This window comes from Lacerta agilis, chromosome 6, assembly GCF_009819535.1.
Source record: "Lacerta agilis isolate rLacAgi1 chromosome 6, rLacAgi1.pri, whole genome shotgun sequence".
NCBI lineage: Eukaryota > Metazoa > Chordata > Lepidosauria > Squamata > Lacertidae > Lacerta > Lacerta agilis.
Genome location: NC_046317.1, coordinates 73,421,075 through 73,443,081, shown reverse-complemented (window position 1 = coordinate 73,443,081; position 22,007 = coordinate 73,421,075). Strand labels below are relative to the sequence as shown.

The 22,007-nt window shown below is 46.1% G+C and overlaps 1 protein-coding gene across 1 annotated transcript in view; it reads right to left on the bottom strand.

Moving 5' to 3' along the window:
* The window catches only part of MATN4 (matrilin 4), a 38,135-nt gene extending 17,331 nt beyond the window's left edge, over nt 1-20,804 (bottom strand). Inside the window, exon 1 of the mRNA XM_033153429.1 lies at nt 20,486-20,804. The gene's annotated coding sequence lies outside the window, so the exon portion shown is untranslated. The remainder of the gene's footprint in view (nt 1-20,485) is intronic.
* Nucleotides 20,805-22,007: the final 1,203 nt, after the last annotated feature.

Genomic DNA, 22,007 nt, shown 5'->3' with positions numbered 1-22,007 from the left:
TGCTTTTTCCCACGAGGAGATAGTTGGGAAGGGAAGGTTTAAAACACTCCTCCTGCTGCTATCTTGAAAACAATTGCATCCCCCCTCCCCATGATGCATTACCAACAAAACAGTTATGGGGCCTCGAATCCTGGAAGGCACCGCAGGTTGAGAGATGGAGTGAAACTAGCTATCCATGCCACCCAAATGCTGCTGTTGGCATCCGCCTGTCTCGGAAAGTAAACCGATGGGAATCAGCTGTGCATCAAGCGGGGAGAGAACAAGAGAAAGGAGACAGCCCCTGTTCCTTTCCCTTCTGGAAAGGAAAATAATGAAGAAAAGCAAACTTTCTTTGTATTTGCTTGGAAATGGGGGTGCAAGGTGGCTATCTGGCAGGCCTGGGCAACCTTCCGTGGATCTTAAGCTAGGTCCCATCTGCACTATACATTTAAAGTAGCTTCATACCACTTTAAACAGTCATGTCTTCCCCCCAAAGAATCCTGGGATCTGTTGTTTTATTAAGGGAGCTGAAGAGTTGTTAGGAGATACCCCCCCCCGCCCCATTCCCCTCAGTGAGCTACAGTTTCCAGAGTGGTTTTACATACTATCAATCCCTTTTCCCAGGGAACTCTTGTGAACTGTAGCTCTATGATGGAAATAAGGGTCTCCTAACAACCCTCAGCACCCTTAGCAAACTAAAGTTCCCAGGATCCTTTGGAGCGAAGCAAATTCAATGAAGCTGTCCTCTGTGCACTTGCAATGGCTGTCTGAACCATACACGCCTCACTTTTAATTGCAGCTTTTAGATGGAAAACACTGGAGGATTTCTCAAGAAACTGCAGAATTGTAGCCTACAGATTGTGGCTAACACCATGTCTTTACAGCTTCCAACACTAGTGATGGGAGCACACTGAAGCCAAAGTAAACAGTAATGTGTGTGCAGCCTGAGAGAAACCAGAACTAACAAAAATTTGTCCATCCCTACACTGGTCACCTGAAAAGGGGGAGTGATCAGTTATTTAGACTGCAATCTAAACGTATTTACTGGGATATAAGCATCACTGAGCACAATGGTGCCTACTCCTGAGTAAATATACATAGATTTGCTCCGCTAATCTTTCCCAATGTTCAAACGCTGCCTGGTCACCAAGAGGTGAATTTTATCCTCCACAGGCAACTAGGCTATTAACTCCGAACAAGACAGAACAGTGGCCCATTCTACAGATTTTCCCCAGCATCCATAAAACAGCATTCAAAATTAGCCTTCAAATGACCGCAAGCTAAACAAGATTTTGTTCACTGCTCCTAATCATTTTACACCTTGTCACTTCATGCCATTTCCTCATTTCTAAGAACTTGTATTGAGCACCTACAGTTAATCTAAAGGCTCTCTTTGTACGCATACAATATTCTCTCTTTGCACCAGAAAGCTTTCCTCCTTCATGCGTCTTCAAAGTTTGACACAAATTTGTCTCTGAGCCAAAAAGCAAACCCAAACACCTCCATTCATACAGCTGTCAGTTAAGAAAATTGGCAATTTTTCATTCATTGGGAACTGAATACTCCCTGAGGGGATGCCAGGGGATCCCGGTTCCTTCTGAGCATCAAAAGATTCCAGTCAAAAGGGGTTAAAAATGCAAATATATGCTAAGGAAAACATGCCAAAAAAGCAATTAAGGAAATCACATCTGAACTATTCTAACCAATAAGACTTTACTCAGGCAAGCCGTTTTTGAGAAGAAGAAAAACTGCCTTTGCAAAAAGATTTTTTTGGGGGGAAGTCTTAAGGTCTCATAGACACAAAAAGAAGCAGACAAGGTTTCTTACATTCATGATCTGACATTAGTGGATCCAGTGACATTTATCAGGACTCTTGAACTGCAAGCAGGAAGACTAAAACAGACAATCACAAACCAATCCTACCCATGTTTACTTAAGAATAAGTCCCGTGGCTAATTAAATACTTATGCTTAGAACTGTGTTTTTATTACTCTATGAATGAAGCTGCAATCCTAAAACATCTTATCCCATTCTTCAATAGAGTTTATTTCTAAGTTAGTGTATACAATTACAATCTTAGCCCCACTTACCTGGGAGTAAGTACCTTTGCATTCAATAGGACTAATTTCTGAGTGGACATAGTCAGGATTGTGCTATCTTAGGCTGTGATCCTAAACAACAGTAGGGCCCTATGCATGTCTGCTCAAAAAGTAAGTCCCAGCGACTTATTATTGGGGCTTATTACCATGTAAATTTTTGTAAGACTGCAACCTAAGTCCCTTTGAAATCAGCGTGTTGAGTAAGTTTCTATAGAACCAAGAAGTTCACAAAATATATTGTCCAGTAATCAAGAATACAGTGACTTCTATTATTCTATTCTATTATTCTATTAAAGGTAAAGGACCCCTGACAGTTTAGTCCAGTCGCGAACGACTCTGAGGTTGCGGCATTCATCTCGCTTTACTGGCCAAGGGAGCCAACATTTGTCCCCAGACAGTTTTTCCGGGTCTTGCAGCCAGCATGACTAAGCCACTTCTGGCGAAACCAGAGCAGCACACGGAAACGACGTTTACCTTCCCGCTGGAGCGGTACCTATTTATCTACTTGCACTTCGATGTGCTTTCAAACTGCTAGGTTGACAGGAGCTGGGACTCAGCAACGGGAGCTCACCCCGTTGCAGGGATTCGAACCACCAACCTTCCAATCGGCAAGCCCTAGGCTCAGTGGTTTAGGTCACAGTGCCACCCGATGCAAGGTACAAACAATATATATTAAGTGCAAATCATTAGATTTCCCCACCCCACTCTTTGGGGCCTCATTTACTATTGATAGTCTCTGGGGATGGAGTGATGAGCCACAGAGCCAGTCGAAAAGTCATGTGGGTTATCTTAATTTTGGAATCACGCATGGTGAGATAAAACCTCAGCTTCTACAAAAGCCATTTGCACGGAACACTTTCTACTTTAAAAAAAAACCTGCACTGTTTTTACCACTTCTTAAATTATTATTACTTCCATCTCTCTCTCTCTCTCTCTCTCTCTCTGGCAATGCAGCAATAACCACAAAAATTGTTTTGGGCAGCTGTGCCATGCATAACATTTCTTGCATTCTACAATGTCCAAACCTTGCTTCAATGACAGGGTAGCAAGCAGCCTGATTCTGTCTGGGTCCAGGTCATTTTGAAAGCTCAACTAGAGAAAGAAAAACTCGAGAAAAAGAAATGAGAGAAAAAGAGAGAAGTGAGGTGTTTATTTAAAAAATGAGGAGAGAACCAATTTATTTTAACCAGAGAGGAATCACATGGTAATACTGCTGCTACAGGATTATAGTAAGGATTACTGTGAGAGTGTGTGTGTGTGCGTAACGAAACTGAATACAGACAAGACAGAGGTGCTGTGTGTTGCAGGCTCTGAAGTGAGCAAAGTGAGTGGACAACCTGTTATTAATGGAGGTGGCGCTCCCCCGGACAGATTAGGTCAGTAGGCTGGGCATGCTTCTTGGCCAACTAATGTTGCTTGAGGGTCAGGTGGCTTCAGTGGCTACGAGCAACTGCCTCAAACTATGGGCCTTCCTTAGCAGAGGAAGCTTGGCTGCAGTGCTCCATGCTCAGATAACCTCAAGAATGGACTACTGCAATGCACTCCACGTGGGCTTGCCCCTTGAAGACAGTTCGAAAACTGCAACTGGTACAGAATGCAGTGGCCAGGATGCTGGCAGCCAGGACTGGTCCCAAATATCTCAAGGAGTGCATCCTCAAGATCTGCAGGGTCAAAATGCACCTTATTCAGCAGGCCTTGGTGGGGGGTGAGGGATGAGGTTGGTATATCCCTCCCATTTACATGCAACCCACTCTAGGACCCCATTACAAAGTGTGAGCTATAGATGCCTATGAATGAATGAGTAAATAAATCAATCTGACCGCTCAGATGCACCATACTATATTTGGGGAAGGGCCATAGCTCAGTGCTACAACATTTCCTGGCAGGCAGAAGGTCCAGGTTCGATCCCCAGCATCTCCAGGTAAGGTTAGGAGACTCCTTCCTGAAACCTTGGACCACAAGATGTCGTAGACAATGGGGATGGGGGAGAAACTCAATCCAATTCGCATTTGAAGATCAATTTATTCAATTCGCACTTTTGAAAATATGTGGGACTTGAAACACAGCCATCCTTTAGCCCAAGGGACACATCCCTTGCAGGTGGGCTGCATGCAGGTGATGGTAGGGGTCAGATGCAAAGGTGGGAGGCATATCAGACATGACTCTGACCTTTGCAATGACCTTTCAGCCATGCAAAGACCAGAGGTTTCTATGCATATTTGCTTCTAAACACATCTATATACACCAGAGGTATCTCTCAGTCTTGGCAAACAAGGGACTCCACAGTTCAAGGACACACTCAAGCCAGGGAAAAAAGCATTCAAGGAGGGTATAGCCCAAGGACAGCCCCAAGGGCCAAATAGGAAGTCCTGGAGAGCCACATTCAGTCCTCAGGACTCCCCACCCCTTGTCCTAAGCAGCAGGGAGATTTGGGCCCAGAGGCAAAGCGAGTGGGCAACGGCAAGAAGGGGAACAAGGAGGAAACCCACTTATTGCCCACAAGCCTGCTAAAAAAAAAAAAAAACCCCAAACAAAACCTGGAACAAGTGTTGCCCTCAACTCCCCGCCCCCATCGCTGCAGCCAGTTGTTCGGTGGTAGTGGGAGGTTTGTGTGAGAAGCCAAGAGCAGGAAAGCAGCTGGGGAAAGGATGTGCAAATATTGAGCAGCAGTGGAAGCATTTGAGCAGGAGGCCTTGGAGATTGTGGGCTGTTGTTTTTTTATTATTATTATTTAAAAAAGAGCTCTGCTGCAAAGCCAAGGATATTCCAATGGGTTGTCTAAAGCAAAGACCTTCACAACCTGTGCGGAGGGGATAAGGGTATTTGTGTTCGGGGGAAGCCAGTCAAGAGATAAGTGGCTCCACTGGAAAGGCAGCCTACGATTCCTAATTTTAAAAAGGCATGATGTGTGTTGGGGGGGGGGGAATTCCACGGAACTTGTGAGCAGCCAAAAAGCTTATCTCGGCCAGCAGTCCCCTTGCGAGTGCATAAAAAGAAGCAAAGACAGAGAAAGCCAAAGAGCGAATGGAGGCTGCAGGTGGTGCATTTCAGTTCCTGGAATGATCAAAAGCTAGAAGAAGGGGTCTCTGGTCACATAATGGAGCCAGGTATGTCAATGTGAAACCCAATAGGATTCCTGGCTCTCTCCCTCTCACTGCTCTACCCAGCAATGTCTTGCCCTGTTCCCATTTCGTACTGTCTGGACTAACAGCCAAATCCTGAGTTTCAAGAAAAGCAGCCGCTTTGGGTTTCAGTGTGGCCTGCCTAGTCAATTCTTTATTTAATCTTTTTTTCTCCCCTTTGCTGGATGCTGGTTAATAGAAATGCTTTGAATATTCCAATTGTGAATCACACGGTGAACACACTGTCTGCCCCAGAGCAGAGCAGAATAACACACAGCAAAGTTTCTGGACAGGATTCTCTTCCAGGTCTACCTGGAGATGCCAGGGATCAAACCTGGGAACATCTGTTTACATGGCAGCTGCTCTGCCACTGAGCTATGGGCTCTCACTTCTTTGGTAAAGAAAGTTACAATCATAAAATCATAGAGTTCATAGAATCATCTAGGCAAGGCTTCCTCAACCTCGCCCCCTCCAGATGTTTTTTGCCTACAACTCCCATGATCCCTAGCTAACAGGACCAGTGGTCAGGGATGATGGAAATTGTAGTCTCAAAACATCTGGAGGGCCGAGGTTGAGGAAGCCTGATCTAGTCCAACTCCCTGCAATGCAGGAATCTTTTGCCCAACGTGGGGCTCAAACCCACAACCCTGAGCATGAGAGTAAGAGTCCCATGCTCTACCGACTGGGCTATCCTCAGTTAAAACATTCCACAGTATATTTTGCATGGAATATACTTGGACAGTGATTCCGATGCAGAAGAATCCTTTACTGTGGTGGCACCCCAATTATGAACACCTCCACACAAGCTTTTTTTCCAGTGCCAGCTCAAAATTCATTCATCAGTTTACTAAAGGCATTTTTGGGATGCTAGCTGTGAAATTATTTTGAAGTATGAATCCGCTTCAGTGCTTTTGGAGAGTGCTGTTATTTACTCTGTTTTCAATTCCTGGTGACATTTATGGTAGTTTCTGGAACTTAATGCATTTATGGTTTTATGTTCTGTATTTTACTCTGCTTCGTAGACAGCTCTGGTATAGTTTTGGATGGAAGACTAGGTTAGAAATAGAAATAAATACATAAAACCCTCAATGCACATGCAACAGAAGGAAGAGGGGTGGCCCAGATTTAATGCCCAATGACTCAGTGGGAGGGGTCCCTGTATTCCCCACAAGAAGAGCCAGCACTGCTCAGGCATAGCTGCATGTGTGAAGGCTTCCCATTTGTAAAAGGTAAAGGTAAAGTACCCCTGACAGTTAAGTCCAGTCATGAACGACTCTGGGGTTGCAGCGCTCATCTCACTTTACTGGCTGAGGGAGCCGACGTTTGCCCGCAGTTTTTCTGGGTCATGTGGCCAGCATGACTAAGCTGCTTCTGGCGAAAGCAGAGCAGCACACGGAAACGCCATTTACCTTCCCGCTGGAGCGGTACCTATTTATCTACTTGCACTTTGACGTGCTTTCAAACTGCTACGTGGGCAGGAGCTGGGGCCGAGCAATGGGAGCTCACCCATCGTGGAGATTTGAACTGCCGACCTTCTGATCGGCAAGCCCTAGGCTCAGTGGTTTAGACCACAGCGGCACTCGTTTGTAGCTAGCCAAATTAATACGGAGCGAGTGGGAGGGAAGGGGGCAGTGGGGGCACACAGTGATGGAGGTGGGGCTAGCCAGCGAGGCCCTGCTCATGGATTTCATCAATGTGTAAGCTCCGGCTTCTGAAAAGGGCTTGATGAGCACTAGCCAGAGGGTTGACTCCAGCAAAGTCAATGCCTTTGCGCATTGAAATTGTCCCGTAAACTCAATGACTTCACTGCATACAACCCAGAATCACCCGCTGCAGGTCACCCAACTCCTGCTTGGTGGCTTCCTAGGCTGTGCTGGTTCCGAGTGCCTATTCTGAGTGTTGAGCACCAGGCACACTGGGCTGGCTCACGTAGGCGAGTTTCCTGGACACAGGACAGCTGCATTCCTAAGTACCTCCTGCCTCACGTTAGATAGTGTGGCTATACCTTCTTCTGAGTGTTACTGTGCTTTAACAAGGTTAGAATGTTTCAGGAAAAGCTGGCCAGGGGCTATGCTGGGCGCACAGCTTGAGATGTTATGTAAACAAAGAGAAAGGAACAAGCGCCGTGAGGATGGCCAGCAAGAGCTTTGCCTCTCGACCTCTAAAAGTGCCACAGTGGGGAATGACAACTAGCTTAGCCCAACACACGGCACTGAATGCTTCCCACCAGGCATGGTAATTATTTTTCCATACTTCTTTGCTCTTTGCCCCGTCCCCAGCCAGGCAAACCCACTGCAAACGGCTGAAACATGAACCTGCCTTTGCCTCCCTGACACAGTGACAAATTGTTTCCCACGTGGAAAGCCTGAGTTAGGCTCCCCGACTCAGCTCCCTCGCAGCCCGAATCAGCAGAGAGTAAGAGAGCTGAACAAAAAGCTCTTTATTAAAACAGAGAGATCGTTTTACCTTTTATGTTCTGCAGAGCAGGAGCTGATTTCTTCTGATTTTGAGCCAACCTGTTTTAACTTGCGCCAAATTATTACCCTAGTGAAGGATTAAAAACGTTACTCTGTAACAGCCAAAGGATCTGCATGTGTGTGACACCAACGCTGAGGGACCCAGGTCACATCCACAGCATTCATTTAATGCATATGGTTCTCCCCACCTAAAGAATCCTGGGAACTGTAGTTTGTGGAGGGCTTCAGAGGGCCTGAAAATGCTCTGCTACTGTAGCTGTTCAGTGCCACTTCGTGTGAGTTTTCCATCAACCTTCTTCCTACCCACAATGATGTTATCACACAAGCAATCACCATGTAGCTAAGTTGGCCTTCCCCATCCTGGTGCTATCTAGACACAGCTGGGTTCCAGCTCTCATTAGCCCCAACGGTCAGGGATGCTGGGGGTTGTAGCCCCATACCATATGGAAAGCATCCTGTTGGAGAAGGCTGGGCTATGTGATGCCCATCACTATGGGCAGATAGAAGTCCTTCAGAATGAGTGTGTGCTGGTTGGAAATGCAGCAGGGAGAGAATAGTGCAAGAGCAGCAATCAACAGGGGCTTCAAAGAGGATCTGGAGAACCCAAATAATGCCAGGCACCTGAGAGAAGAATGCTGAAGGTGTTATGGGTGCAGAAAAACGGACACTTCTGCAACTTGTCATACACACCCCTAAAAATTGGGAAGCAGGTATTTCAAGAGGTGTTCACGATATGCACACATGCCTGCTTCAGCACTAACTTGAACTTTCTTCTGGACTCCCAATAAACCAGCATGCAGGAAGATGTCTAAAGAGCTTCTCGCATGTGCGAAGGTTTCACTCTCAAAGACATACAGCCAGGAACTCCAGTCTGATCCTCTCTTCTGTCGATATTATCACAAGCATTGCATTCATTCAAGGTCTGCTTGTAGGTTTTCCCACAGGCATCAGCTTGGCTACTGTGAGAACAAAACACTGAACTTGATGGGCCTTTTGGCCTGATTCAGCAGGGCTCTTATTGTGTTCTTACAACATTCAACAAGGCTGCAAATCCTAATCCCAATTACTTTGGAGTAAGACCTACCAAATTCAATGGGGATTGCTTCTGAGGAGACATAGTTAGGATTGCAGCCTTAGGCCCAAATGTGCCAAGGAGACACATAACAGTAATGTGGTTCGGAAAAGCACCCTCAAGTGTTCTATCAGCTACCGTAAACTGTCAACACCAATATCCTGTCATCAAATCTTTATCATTCCCACAATTACTTCGTACTGATTCAATGAAATTTGCTTTATGCCATTTTGATTCTGTTAGCCATCTGGAGCAACTAAATGCAAAGCTGGGATATGTAAATATGGATTTAGGATAATGTGCATACAAGCAGGTGTCAAAATTCAGCACAGTGTATTGTTAGGGAGAACCATATTCATTCACCTTTGGCTTCCCTGAACCAAAGAATTAAGCTTCCATGTGTATCTGGTGGAATGATGTTGGTTCTCCAGAAGAAGATGCAAAGAGACTTGCAGCACAATACTACGGATGTCTACTCGAAAGTTATGTCCCATTTAGCTCAATGAAATTTATTCCCAGGTAATACTGGGAATCGTAGCTCTGTGAAGGGTAAAATAGAGTTCCCAAGATTATCTGGGGTAAGCCATGTGCTTTAAATGTGCTTACTTGGGAGTAAGCCCCAATATACACAGTAAGGCTTACTTAAGAGTAAACATAGAAATGAACTGCTTACTCGCAATCTTTAGTAAGGCATTCAGGTTTTAGATGGTTATCGTTCTTAGTCCTACCATAGGTCTACAAAGTCATAATTCAACACTACACCAAAGCAGCTCCAGTGAAGCATCAAAGAAAGATGCTGCTCAACAGTGAGAACTCTTTGGGCAATATGGCTTGATGTTTACCAAAAACCCACCCTAACCTGCACATTTTGATGGACACTGCCCTCATTAATTTTCTGTTCTGAGGTGTCACTAGAACTGGCTGCTTTGATCTTCCCACGAACATTTGGATTTTCCATTTGTGTACACATCTCTGCTGGTTACAGGGATCAAAAGCGTGGCGCAGGGACCCTGTGCAGTAAGCTGGTAGGAATGCAGGCATCTTGTCCAAGTTCCTTTGCAGACTGAGAGGAGTATCTAAATCACAGTCTCAGGCCAGCTTTGTGAGTGAATTTACTGTACTCTGTGCCCTTTAGCTTTTAAGTAAAGGGTGAAGTTTGCAGCGCTTCTGGAAAAGGGGATAAATCTCAGCAGTGAAATGCTGGGTGGGTTTCCTCTTCTGAGCTTTTGCGGGTTTTGCCTAAGATAAAGTTGCTTCCCTATCAAATATCTGCCTGTGACCGAGCTAAGCTGCAGCATGACTCTTGTCTAACCCGTGCAATTTTGGAAACAAACACACATGCGCAGCAAATGAAAGCCTAAATTCTCTTTTAAGCATTTCTGAGGTTTTGAACAAATAGGATTTAACTCTGCAAATGCTATACGCTGCTAGACATCAGAATGTCAATTCCCTTGGGAACAACCTTTGGAGATCAAGAGGTGATCTTGCACAAAGCGCTGCATCCCTAGGAGAGATCTTGCACCAGGAGCCACAATGGGTACCAGCAAACGGCCTACTTGGGCAGCCCCATAAGGTCTCACTGCTGATGTCTGTCCAGAGGGACCCTTTAGCTGGTGCTCAAATCTGAGTGCCTGGCAGCTGAATCTAGAATCATTTTAATTTCTCACAATGCCCTGATGTAATCGTGCTCTGGGGCCTTGCAGAAAATGTCAATGGCAAACCCATTGGAGCACTGCTGCTGTCACCAAGTAAGCCCACTGACATATAAGAGGGCCAATCAGAAAGCGCTTTGCTAAGAGCCCCCTCACACCTGGATCTGTCCCTATCAGAGGCTGCACAGTTTTCATTCTCCATCTTTGCCTTACATAACGGAGAGAGGCCCTGGTCAAGATTTCTCTCCCACCTGCCTCCACTAAATTCCTGAAGATGTAATGGAGCTCCATGAGAAAGCCCTGCAAGCCTGAGGCGTTTTTCTATACTCCAGTGCCAATGCATTAGATATCTGGTGTGGAGGAAAGGGAGAAGAAGTTAGGCAATGCCAGGTTTGCACTGAGAGAGCTGTCAAATCAGTTGTAACTAGAGCTGACCCAAATGTTCTCAGAGGAAGTTTTTTTTATGAGAAAATTTCTGTTTTGTTTGTCTCTCTACCCTTCCTCAGAAAAAGGCCACTTTAAAAGAATTTATTTGTGTGTGTGTGTGTGTGGTTCCCCACCACACACACACATGCACAGCCTTAGAATAACAACAGGTCCAGGGCATTGTGGGAGCATTTGCCGGGGGGGGGATACAAAATGGCGGCCAGGTTGCCAACACCATTGTCGCTACCGTCTCTTGCAGCAGCAGGCAGGCAGACAGGAAGTTATAGTAGGAAAAGAAAGCTGGGCAGCTACCACTGCTAATTAGAGTGGCCAGTTATGCATTGATGATTTACATGCATGGATGCAAATTTAGAAATAATTGTTGTTGTTGTTCAGTCGTTCAGTCGTGTCCGACTCTTCGTGACCCCATGGACCAGAGCACGCCAGGCACGCCTATCCTTCACTGCCTCTCGCAGTTTGGCCAAACTCATGCTAGTCGCTTCGAGAACACTGTCCAACCATCTCATCCTCTGTCGTCCCCTTCTCCTTGTGCCCTCCATCTTTCCCAACATCAGGGTCTTTTCTAGGGAGTCTTCTCTTCTCATGAGGTGGCCAAAGTACTGGAGCCTCAACTTCAGGATCTGTCCTTCTAGTGAGCACTCAGGGCTGATTTCTTTGAGAATGGATAGGTTTGATCTTCTTGCAGTCCATGGGACTCTCAAGAGTCTCCTCCAGCACCATAATTCAAAAGCATCAATTCTTCGGCGATCAGCCTTCTTTATGGTCCAGCTCTCAATTCCGTACATTACTACTGGGAAAACCATAGCTTTAACTATACGGACCTTTGTCGGCAAGGTGATGTCTCTGCTTTTTAGAAATAATTACTATTATTTAAAAAGAAACACAACCGACAATATGCCACTCTGCCACTTCCTTGCAGAGAAGCTGTCTGGACAGGCAGCAGCTGAATCTTACCTCTCTCATAGCACTAGGACTCGGGCAGAATTCAGGAGAGACAAAAGAAAGTAGTTCTTCACGCAGTGCATACTTGAATGATGGAATTTGCTCCCACAAGAGGCAGTGATGTCCACCACCTTGGATGCCTTTAAAACAGGACTAGACACTTCTTGCCCATTTAGCTCAGTTGGTTAGAGCAGGCATCCCCAAACTCGGCCCTCCAGCTGTTTTGGGACTACAACTCCCATAACAGGACCAGTGGTCAGGGATGATGGGAACTGTAGTACCAAAACAGCTGGAGGGCCAAGTTTGGGGATGCCTGGGTTAGAGCATGGTCCTGGTGATGCCAACACCACAGGTTCGATCCCCGTATGGGACAGCTGCATATTCTATCATTGCAAGGGGTTGAATTAGATCATGGGAAGGCAAACTAAAGTACGGGGGCCGAATCCGGGCCAATCGCCTTATAAATCCAGCCCACGGACGGTCCAGGAATCAGCGTGTTTTTACATGAGTAGAATGTGTCCTTTTATTTAAAATGCATCTCTGGGTTATTTGTGGGGCATAGGAATTCTTTCATTTCCCCTCCCCCCCCCAAAAAAAATATAGTCTGGCCCCCCACAAGGTCTGAGGGACAGTGGACCGGCCCCCTGCTGAAAAAGTTTGCTGACCCCTGAACTAGATTGTCCTCAGGGTCCCCTTCCAACTCTACAATTTTATGATTCTATGAAATTCATGGAGGATGGCAGTAGTCTGCCTCCGCTGTCAGAGGGTGTATGCTTCTACGAGTACCAGTTGCTGAGAATTATAAGCAGAGAAAGAGAACTGCTATGTTCAGGCCCTTCTTGTATGCTGCCCATCCCGTGAGAATAGGATGCCTGACTAGATGGGCCATTGGCCTGATCCAGCAAGCTCTTATTATTTTCTTTCGATCCTAGCAGCGTGACACTGTCCTTCAGCACATCTGAGGACAGCAGAGTAGCTTAGAAGGCATGGGGCACACACATCTGCCCTCCCGCAGGTTACCACCACTCCCCACACCCTTCAGCATCTGCTGTCTGAGGCAGCTGCCTTGCTTTGCCTAATAGCAGGGCTGGCCCCAGGAAAATCTAATTTTGGGAGGGAGTACTTAATGCTCTTCTTGCCCACCAATTCTCCCCTTCCGACGTCCCCTAGCAAAACAACCTAGGAGGGAAACGAGACTGGGGTTGGAGGGAAGGATCCGTGGCATTTCTCCCCTGCGAATCTGCCTCCTGACTTGTGCATTATCTTGGCAAAAGCAGGTCTGGAAGCAGCCATTTGCCATGTAGCATACAATTCTGTTCTTAGAATAACCGTTGTACCATGTTTGCTTGCTGAAAGAAGGGGGGGCGTGAAGCTCTTGGTATATATGTAACACCTCCTACACCCATTTCTATTCCAAGCCCTGTTTTAACAAGGCTATTTCAAAACAATCTGCCCATTTTGCCAAGATGCATGAAGGCGGGGTGTGGAGTGGGGAGACTGCTTCCAACCGCTTGAAAAATATAAAATGTTATATGATACTTAAAGCTATGTCTGTGTTGCAAAAACCCACAGAAGACTAATTCTTCCACCTCACAAGCGGGTAACATAGAAGTGTGAAGGGCGATTCGTAGGGGCAAGCCTCTGAATGAAACCTTTATGAAGTCCCTGATCCAAATCTGGGTGACAGACATTCAGTGGATTGAACCCACATCGTCAAAGCTCCTTCTGTCTGGAGGAAGCTGGAAGAAGGCTGAGGGAGAAGCAGGGAGAACTTAATTGCTCTACAATAATTACAGATCTATATCTGGGGGAATCCTATGTTTCCACAAAAAGCTCATCCAGGGATTTGGGAGAGTTCCTCAGTGAGATGATAACACACAGCAGATAAAACTTTCCTCAAAACCATTACAGTACCAATATTCTTCCCCTGCAATGTACAACTGCAAGAGGTTATTGGGCTCATGGATTGCCTTTCTCCAGATAAATCATGACCTGTAACCAAGGTCTGTTCTTGGTTTTCATCTCACAGTTTGTCTGGGGAAGACAAAGCACGAGTTTGAATTCAGACACAATGCTAATCCAAACCATGGTTTAGCTCACAGCAGTGTGGCAACAGCAAGACCAGAGGAATAGGAAAAAAGTTGCCACAGACAATCTCCCAGTTAATCAGAATGTTTAGCATTATGGGTAAATGATGTCAGTGAGAGCCACCAAGCTTTGCAACTGCCTGTCCTAAGAGTATGTCCTTGCCAGAATATGCCTACATAATCCTCTGCAGCACAAAACACCAGGGGTTCTGGAGCAGAGACATAAAACAGACCCACAGGCAGAAACATTGCGATGAGGAAACCTAAGGTAACAGTAGTTCAGGAAGGGAGAATCAATGCTGAGCAACTGTAACCTAAATATTGGCATTGTTTGCACTTCACATTAAACCATGGTTTGGCATTGCAGGGAGGAGCACAGAAAAGCCTTATGCTTGCATGATTCCCACCCCCGCCCCACTCTTCCAGTAGAACCACAAGGAGATTGGAAGCTTCCATTCATTTTAATTAGCTACAGGGAAGTGTTAACATCTGATCCATGAGATTTTTGAAATATTAAGAAATATACGAATTCCTTTAAGCAAACAAACTGTGGTCAATGTCAACTATGGTTTGTGGAAACAAGGCACATTCTTATTTCTGGTATGGTATCTTTGTAAACCACTTAGGAACAACTGTTTCTTCACAGTAGGGCTGTAGCTCAGTGGCACAGCATCCTGCTTTACATGCAGGAGTCCCCGGGTTCAATTCCCATCGTCTCCGGGCAGGGCAGAAAGAGACCCTTGTCTGAAACCCTGGAGAGCTGCTGCCAGCCAGTGCAAACAAAACTGAGCTAGATTGACTTGTAGTCTCACTCAGTGTTAGAAACTTAAGATATATGACCTAATCACCAAATGGCACCTTAAACTGAGGTTACAGTCACCATAACAGAATGTCTAGGCATCTTTTTTTGCAGTGAAATTTATGATGATTTCTATACCACTTTATATTTTAAAGAAGAAAATCTCAAATGCAGTGACTAAGCTCTTCTTCTTACCTGCTTAAGAAAGCTAGAGGGGCCAGACAGGTAGAGATGTCAGTTGCCAACTTGGCATCCAGAGATCTCCATGTGGTTGCAACTAGACCTGTGCAAGCTGCAAACTGGGTGATTGCTATCACTGGTCTGACTCAGTATAATACAGCTCCCCATTTTCCAGCCTTGTTCTGCACCTACTTCGAGTGCTTCTGCCTAACTGCAACGTGTGCTTGAAAAGTGGTCATCCCTCTTGCTTGTCTAGATGGAAGTTGGAGAGGGGTGTATGCCACCCACTTTTGCAATAGGTGTTGGAACGCCAGCAGTGGGACAGAGGCAAAGAAGAGGGACATAGGAAGTTGCCTTATTCCAAGCCAGACTGTGCCACCGGCATTTAAAAGATGGAACAGAAGCCCTTCATCAGAAGCCTGAGACTGCTATTCTATGTGCACTTACCTGGGAGTAAGAACCACCAAATATGATGGGACTTATTCCCAAATCACATAACACCAGTCCTGAGAGATCTACATTGGCGCCCGGTACGTTTCCGAGCACAATTCAAAGTGTTGGTGCTGACCTTTAAAGCCCTAAATGGACTCAGTCCTGTATACCTGAAGGAGCGTCTCCACCCCCATCGTTCAGCCCGGACACTGAGATCCAGCGCCGAGGGCCTTCTGGCGGTTCCCTCACTGCAAGAAGCAAAGCTACAGGGAACCAGGCAGAGGGCCTTCTCGGTAGTGGCACCCGTCCTGCAGAACACCTTCCTATCAGAGGTCAAAGAGATAAGCAACTACCTGACATTCAGAAAATACCTGAAGGCAGCCCTGTTTAGGGAAGTTTTTAATCTGTGATATTTTAATGTATTTTAATATTTGTTGGAAGCCGCCCAGAGTGGCTGGGGAGACTCAGCCAGATGGGCGGGGTACAAATATATTATTATTATTATTATTATTATTATTATTAGCTTTGCACCATTAACTCACCCTAAATCAGAGCACTCCAGTCTAAGCACTTAGCAGATCAAGTATCTCTTATTTGTTCTCCCAGCAGCAGTAGCAGACTATAACTCATCTATGCCAGCTACTTTCTTCAGATGTTGCAGCCACACACTTGAGAGCAAAGCAGTCCCCCCCTCCCACCTCTCAAAATGAGGTTAGATGCATACCTAGGAAATTTTAGCAAAGGGCCCCTGTTGGAGACATTGAGGAATGTTTTAAGCTTTGCTTGAGAAGCCTTGCAGGAAACCTCAGGAGACGTATTGAGTTCTGAACAACCAAAGGACAAATTCTATTTTAAAGAAATACAATTGTCTGGTGAAAAAGGAATCCAAAAGAAAAGAAAGGACTCTCTACCAAATGTCATCTGATGAAATAATAATTATTTTTTAAAGGAGGGAAATATATCTTTATTTTTTCTTCCTTCCTTTCTTTTTTTGTTATGAAAGATTTGAACAACAGATGGCTTCAGTAAAAGCCTATTAGTTTAGGTAGATAGTGTCATTTTACTTGGGGGGGGGGGACAAAACACCAAACTCTCCTGCCCGGATTCCAGACAGGAATTCATATTTCATGCGGGGCCAATTCCATCTCCGAAGCAAATCCACTTACTGTACAGAGCCACCCTCTGAGAGGCAAATACCAAAGCTGAGCTCTGCAAGCGAACCATAAAGATTCGCTTCAGAAAAGTTTTCTTTGCTGCCAGGTCCTAAACACCATCCTCAAGGCAGCTTATTCCCCTGGCTTTTACAAGATTTCATTCTTAGAGGTTTGGCGATTCCAGTGTGGGATGCCGGCAAGGTTTTTCGAAGGATAATTTATTGTGCCGCTTTTAACCACTGGGTTTATGGGACAAAAGTCCCATTGACTCCAGCAGCATGGAGCCATGCCTTTCCTGTCTGCCTTCTCGGCACTAAAACCACTAGACTTTTTCTGGTAAGCAAGGCCCCTATAGAACATGCTTCTGCCTCTTACATAGGAGCTCTTTCTGTGCTGCCATTATACATGCAATGGTTTTCTTCCAGGAACAGGTTTGCCCAATTACAGAGAATTCTTTTATAGGTCCTAACCTCGCCAAAATGTTTCAGGTCTGCAACATTTATAGTCTTGGACGCTGCACACTGACTTGTAAGGAAACCCCACTGTGTTCAAGTGTAAATAGCAACATGCCATTACTTGATTGTTTGGTTATTAATGAGCAATTTTTACGGTGAGTGAGCCTATTAACAGGAATAATACGGTTTTAAATATAAGTACATACAAAAATCACAGGTGCTAGGCATCGTCTTAGAAGATGCAACCCTTCATCATTGTTGTCCCCCACACAACAGAATGCAACCGAGTACCCCCTTTTCATAATAATAATAATAATAATTTATTATTTATACCCCGCCTATCTGGCTGGGTCTCCCCGGCCACTCTGGGTGGCCTCCAACAAATACTAAAATACAATACAAAGTCACAAATTAAAAACTTCCCTAAACAGGGCTGCCTTCAGGTATTTTCTAAATGACAGGTAGTTGTTTATTTGTTTCAGAACTGTTCATACATATGCAAATGTATGCAGATTTATTGGCCCAAATCCAGAGGTTAGTTGTGCTTAAATCCCATTGCAATAAACTAATTTGCAATTGTAAAAGTTCTGTCCCATCTATTCCAATGGGTCTTAAACACTATTAATTTACCCTGGGTTTGGGTTGCTGCAATAATTGATTAGTTAAACCCCACATTATGAACTGGCATGTTTTGTGTAACAGGGCAGGAGCCATACTGCACAATCCTATACATATCTTCTCAGACGTCATGTGTGCATTAGATTGCAGCCCTAGTCATTCTTGGCTGATGCCACAGCTAAAGATCCCATTGTATCTGCTACACAGGAAATAATTAAGTGTAGGGCACACGACCGCCTACCAACACCAGCTTTGGTCACAAATGCTACACATAAGAACAAGAAACTGCAGTGACATATGAGCCGGATACAGCAAACAATCCCCTACTCACAGCTGCTGAATTTATTTCACCTGCTCACATACCTAGGCAGCAAATGACTGCCTGTACAAACTTGCCTACCACGTGCATTGTACATTGTTGCAGGTACAATTTCAGCCAATGCACAGCAGATGTAAAAGCTAAACAGTCAGGCATGGAAGAAGACATGATAGCCTTGGAGAGATCTTGTTGCACTCAGAGCACTGCAGTGAAGCATGTATCAGTCTTAACAGTCATGTGTGGGGCAACGCTACAGAGTTAACAGCTGCAAAAAGCATTCAAGGTCCCAGACAAGTTCGGTTACCTTCAAGATTAAGAGCAGATTGCTAACCACTACTGTAAGCAGCTCTAGATAATCAGGACCATACTAAGAAGTAGGCATCATTTCTTACTTAAACTCCAACAAGGAGATGTTAGGAAATTCGTCACCAGCACCACTGGGCCTGAGGTGATAAGGAAATCATTCCAGATTGCAACAGGGAAAATGGCTGGAGAAAACAAAGGTGGCTCAAAAATCTTAATGCTTTTATACACAGCATTTCTGTTGGAAAATTTGTACATTGCATGTGCACCACCATGTGCAATGCACAGGTATGCATTTATTTATTTTACAGAAGGCGTGTGTGCATTCATGGCATGTGATGGTGCACACATTTCCTATTCAGGCGTCATACCTGTGCAAGTAAATCACCATGCACGAAGCATCCCTGAGCCAAGCACCTGCATTTCCAAATTTACCCCCAACAAGCCTTGGGATGTTGCTTGAAGGTCTGAAATGTCCAAGGCCAGAGGGAGCTTAGAAGAAGGGAAGGGAAGTCTGTGCTCTGTAAGGAGCCACAGTTCTTAGGAACCAACCCTCTGGTGTTGTGTGAGGAACAGGAGTGGTCAAAAGGAGCTTTATTTATTGGCAGGATCTCTATGCACATGCTTTGCACATAAAAAGTCCCAGGTTCAGTTCCTGGCATCTCCAGGTAGATTTAGAAAAGCCTTAAAGTACAGCATACTAGGCTAGATGGACCAGCGAACTGACCCCATTCTTATTCATAGCAGTGAGTGGCATACCTGGCTCTAGGCTTGCTCCTCTTAGCAGATCATAGCATAGCATTGGAAGGGACCACAAGAGTCATCTAGTCCAACCCCCTGCAATTCAGGAACCTTTTGCCCAATGTCAGACTCAAACCCACAATCCTAAGATTAAGAGACTCACATGAATTAGTAGATAGGTGAGAATAGGGAGTGAGAGGATGGCATAATAAGAAGGCAGTAGGCTCTTCTATCCCAATACTGCCATCCATTTCCTGGCAAACAATGCCCTATACAAAAACTCAGAATGGAGCTACAGCTTTCTGGGTATTATAAATATTTATTAAATTGAATTTCTGCACCGCCCTTCATCCAAAGATCACAGGGAGGTTTACAATATAAAAACACGAAAAGGGATACCATAGTAACAAACAAAAACCATAACCCCCCCCCCACACACGCTGCTATTATTATTATTATTATTATTATTATTTATAAAAGGATATGAAAGGCAGGAACTCTGCAATTCTTATCTTCTACCCGAGAAGATGGGATAGATTTTCCCCAAAAGATAAACAAATAAATCTGATGAGCAACTGGGATGAAGCTGCATGGAACTGGATAGGGAGGGAAAGACCTTCTCAGAAAAGGTGTGCAATCTCTTTTTATGGAGGTTTAAAAGGCTTGGGTGTTTATCTATATCCTCCCATCATGGTATTTAAGTCAAGGAAAAGTAGAATGCCTGGGGTAGGAGGAGGAAGAGACGATCCCTCGTGCTCTTTCCAAAAACTTCTCTGTCTGTCTGTCTGACACACACCCCTCTTCCTACGCATTAACATGACCTTGAGCCAGTCACCATATCTCAGCCTAACCTACCTCACAGGGTTGTTATGAGGATAAAATGGGGAGAAGAACCATGTGCACCTCCTTGAGCTCCTTGGGAGAAAAGGTGACATAGAAATACAATTAATAAAATAATACGTGGAAACCCCACATGGCTTCCGGGACCCCCCCCCCCACCTTGGTGCACACACACGCATCTCCCTGCTCCCTCCAGTCTTCCAACTGCACTCGATCAGAAGGTCGACGGTTCGAACCCAGCTTCTGCCAACCTAGCAGTTTGAAAGCACACCAGTGCAAGTAGATAAATAGGTACTGCTGCGGCGGGAAGGTAAATGGCATTTCCGTTGCGCCAGAAGTGGGTTTAGTCATGCTGGCCACAAGGCCCAGAAAGCTGTCTGTGGACAAACTCTGGCCTGAAAAGCGAGATGAGCACCGCACCCCCATAGTCGCCTTTGACTGGACTTAACCGGTCCAGGGGTCCTTTACCTTTTACCTACTGCTATATGCAACAAGCAGAGGAGATGCTCCAGCTTGGCTTTGCCTTTTGCCAGGGGAGTGGCGGGGGAAAAGAGTTTCTCGGGGGGTGAGGAAGGAATTTTTTTCAGGATTGAGGGGACTCACCTCCTCACCGCCCTCCCCCCTGCGCCCCGTTATCAGCAGGATACCTAGCCTGCCCCCTTGCCCGTGGGGGGGGGGAAGGTCATGAATCCTGGTGCCATGCGCTCCCTCAGCCCCGCGCTCTCTCGCCCTCAGGTGCCCAGCTCTCCCCGGAGCCCCTCACTCACCTCGGCCGTCTGGAAGGCGAAGAGGGGCGGCCACGCGACGCCGAGGAGAGCGGCAGCCGAACGACGCCTCCCTGGTCCTGGTGCAGGTAAAGGCGGCGGGGTGGGGCGCAGAGAAGGGAAGCCGCTGCTTGGCGGTGCCGTTGCGCTCTGGCCGCTTGCTCGGGACTGAGAGGAGGCAGAGCGGCGGGCGCCGCATTTAACCGGGGCGGCGTGGGGAGCGGCTGGGGGCCGAGCCCTCCCCCTGGAGGCTGCAGAGAGTGGGGCTGCAGCCCCATGGCGAGTGGCGGGGCTGCGTGGGTCCGGCCCCACCCACGCCCACGCCGCCTGGCAACGCTCAGGGTGGGTGGGTGGGTGGCGCCGTCGCCTTCCCGCCCTCTCCCACGAAGATCTTCGGGGTGGGGAGTGGGTGTGTTCCCCGAAGCTGTCTCGCAAGGTCAAGGAAGGCGGGAGAGACAGGAGCCGGAGTCTCCAAGAAAGAGACAGGTCAAATCAGGCTGACAGTTCATAGAATCATGGAATCGTAGAGCTGGAAGGGACCCCCAGGGGTCATCTAGTCCAACCCCCTGCGACGGAGGAATCCCAGCTAAAGCATGCATGACAGATGGCTATCCAATCTCTGCTTGGAAACCTCCGAGGAAGGAGAGTCTACCACCTTCCCATGGAGTTGGTTGGTTCTCCTGTCCAACAGCAGCTCTTAACTGTCAGAAAATTCTTCCTGGTGTTTAATTGGAATCTCTTTTCCTGTAGCTTAAAGCCAGTGGTTTGAGTCTTACCCTCCAGAGCAGGAGGAAACAAACTTGCTCCATCTTCCACGTGACAGCCCTTTAGATATTTGAAGATGATTCAAAGGAGCGGGAGTTTATTATTATTATTATTATTTATTTTAAAATTTGCATGCCGCGCTTCATCAGTGCCCAGCATAAAAACACAAGATAAAAACACAAAATACATAAGAAAAGTAAGAAAAGAAAACAGTAACCCCCAACCCCTCAGAAACACATTTAAAAGTATGGCATGTGAAGGGAAATGCATGTTTTCACACATGTTCTCTGCCTGGGTCAGTCAACCTGGAGCCCTCTAGATAAGGTGGACTACAACTCCCATTCCCATTGGCCAGTAGTTCGGTTGTCTGGGGCTGATGGGAGCTGGCATCTAATAACAACCAGAGGATGCGGTGTTGGTTATCTCTGGTTTCTGCTCTCCCCAACCACATGTCCTCCAGATTTCTAGCTCCCATCATCCCTCACCATTGGGATGTGCTGACAGAGGTAGAGGACACCAAGGAAAGGCTTACAGCAAGCATCACTATCCTAGCTCCCATCACCAGGTACTTGCTTCATCCCACACACCCGATTTTGCAAATTTGATGGATAGAACATGGGACCTATCCCTGTCATAGAATATCTTAAATGTGCATCCAAGGATCTCGTCGGCATCACTCTGACACACGAAGTTTGTTGAATGGGCACTGACATTCTACATTTCCCCACAGATTTTTTTTAAAAAAAGCAACAGTAGGGAC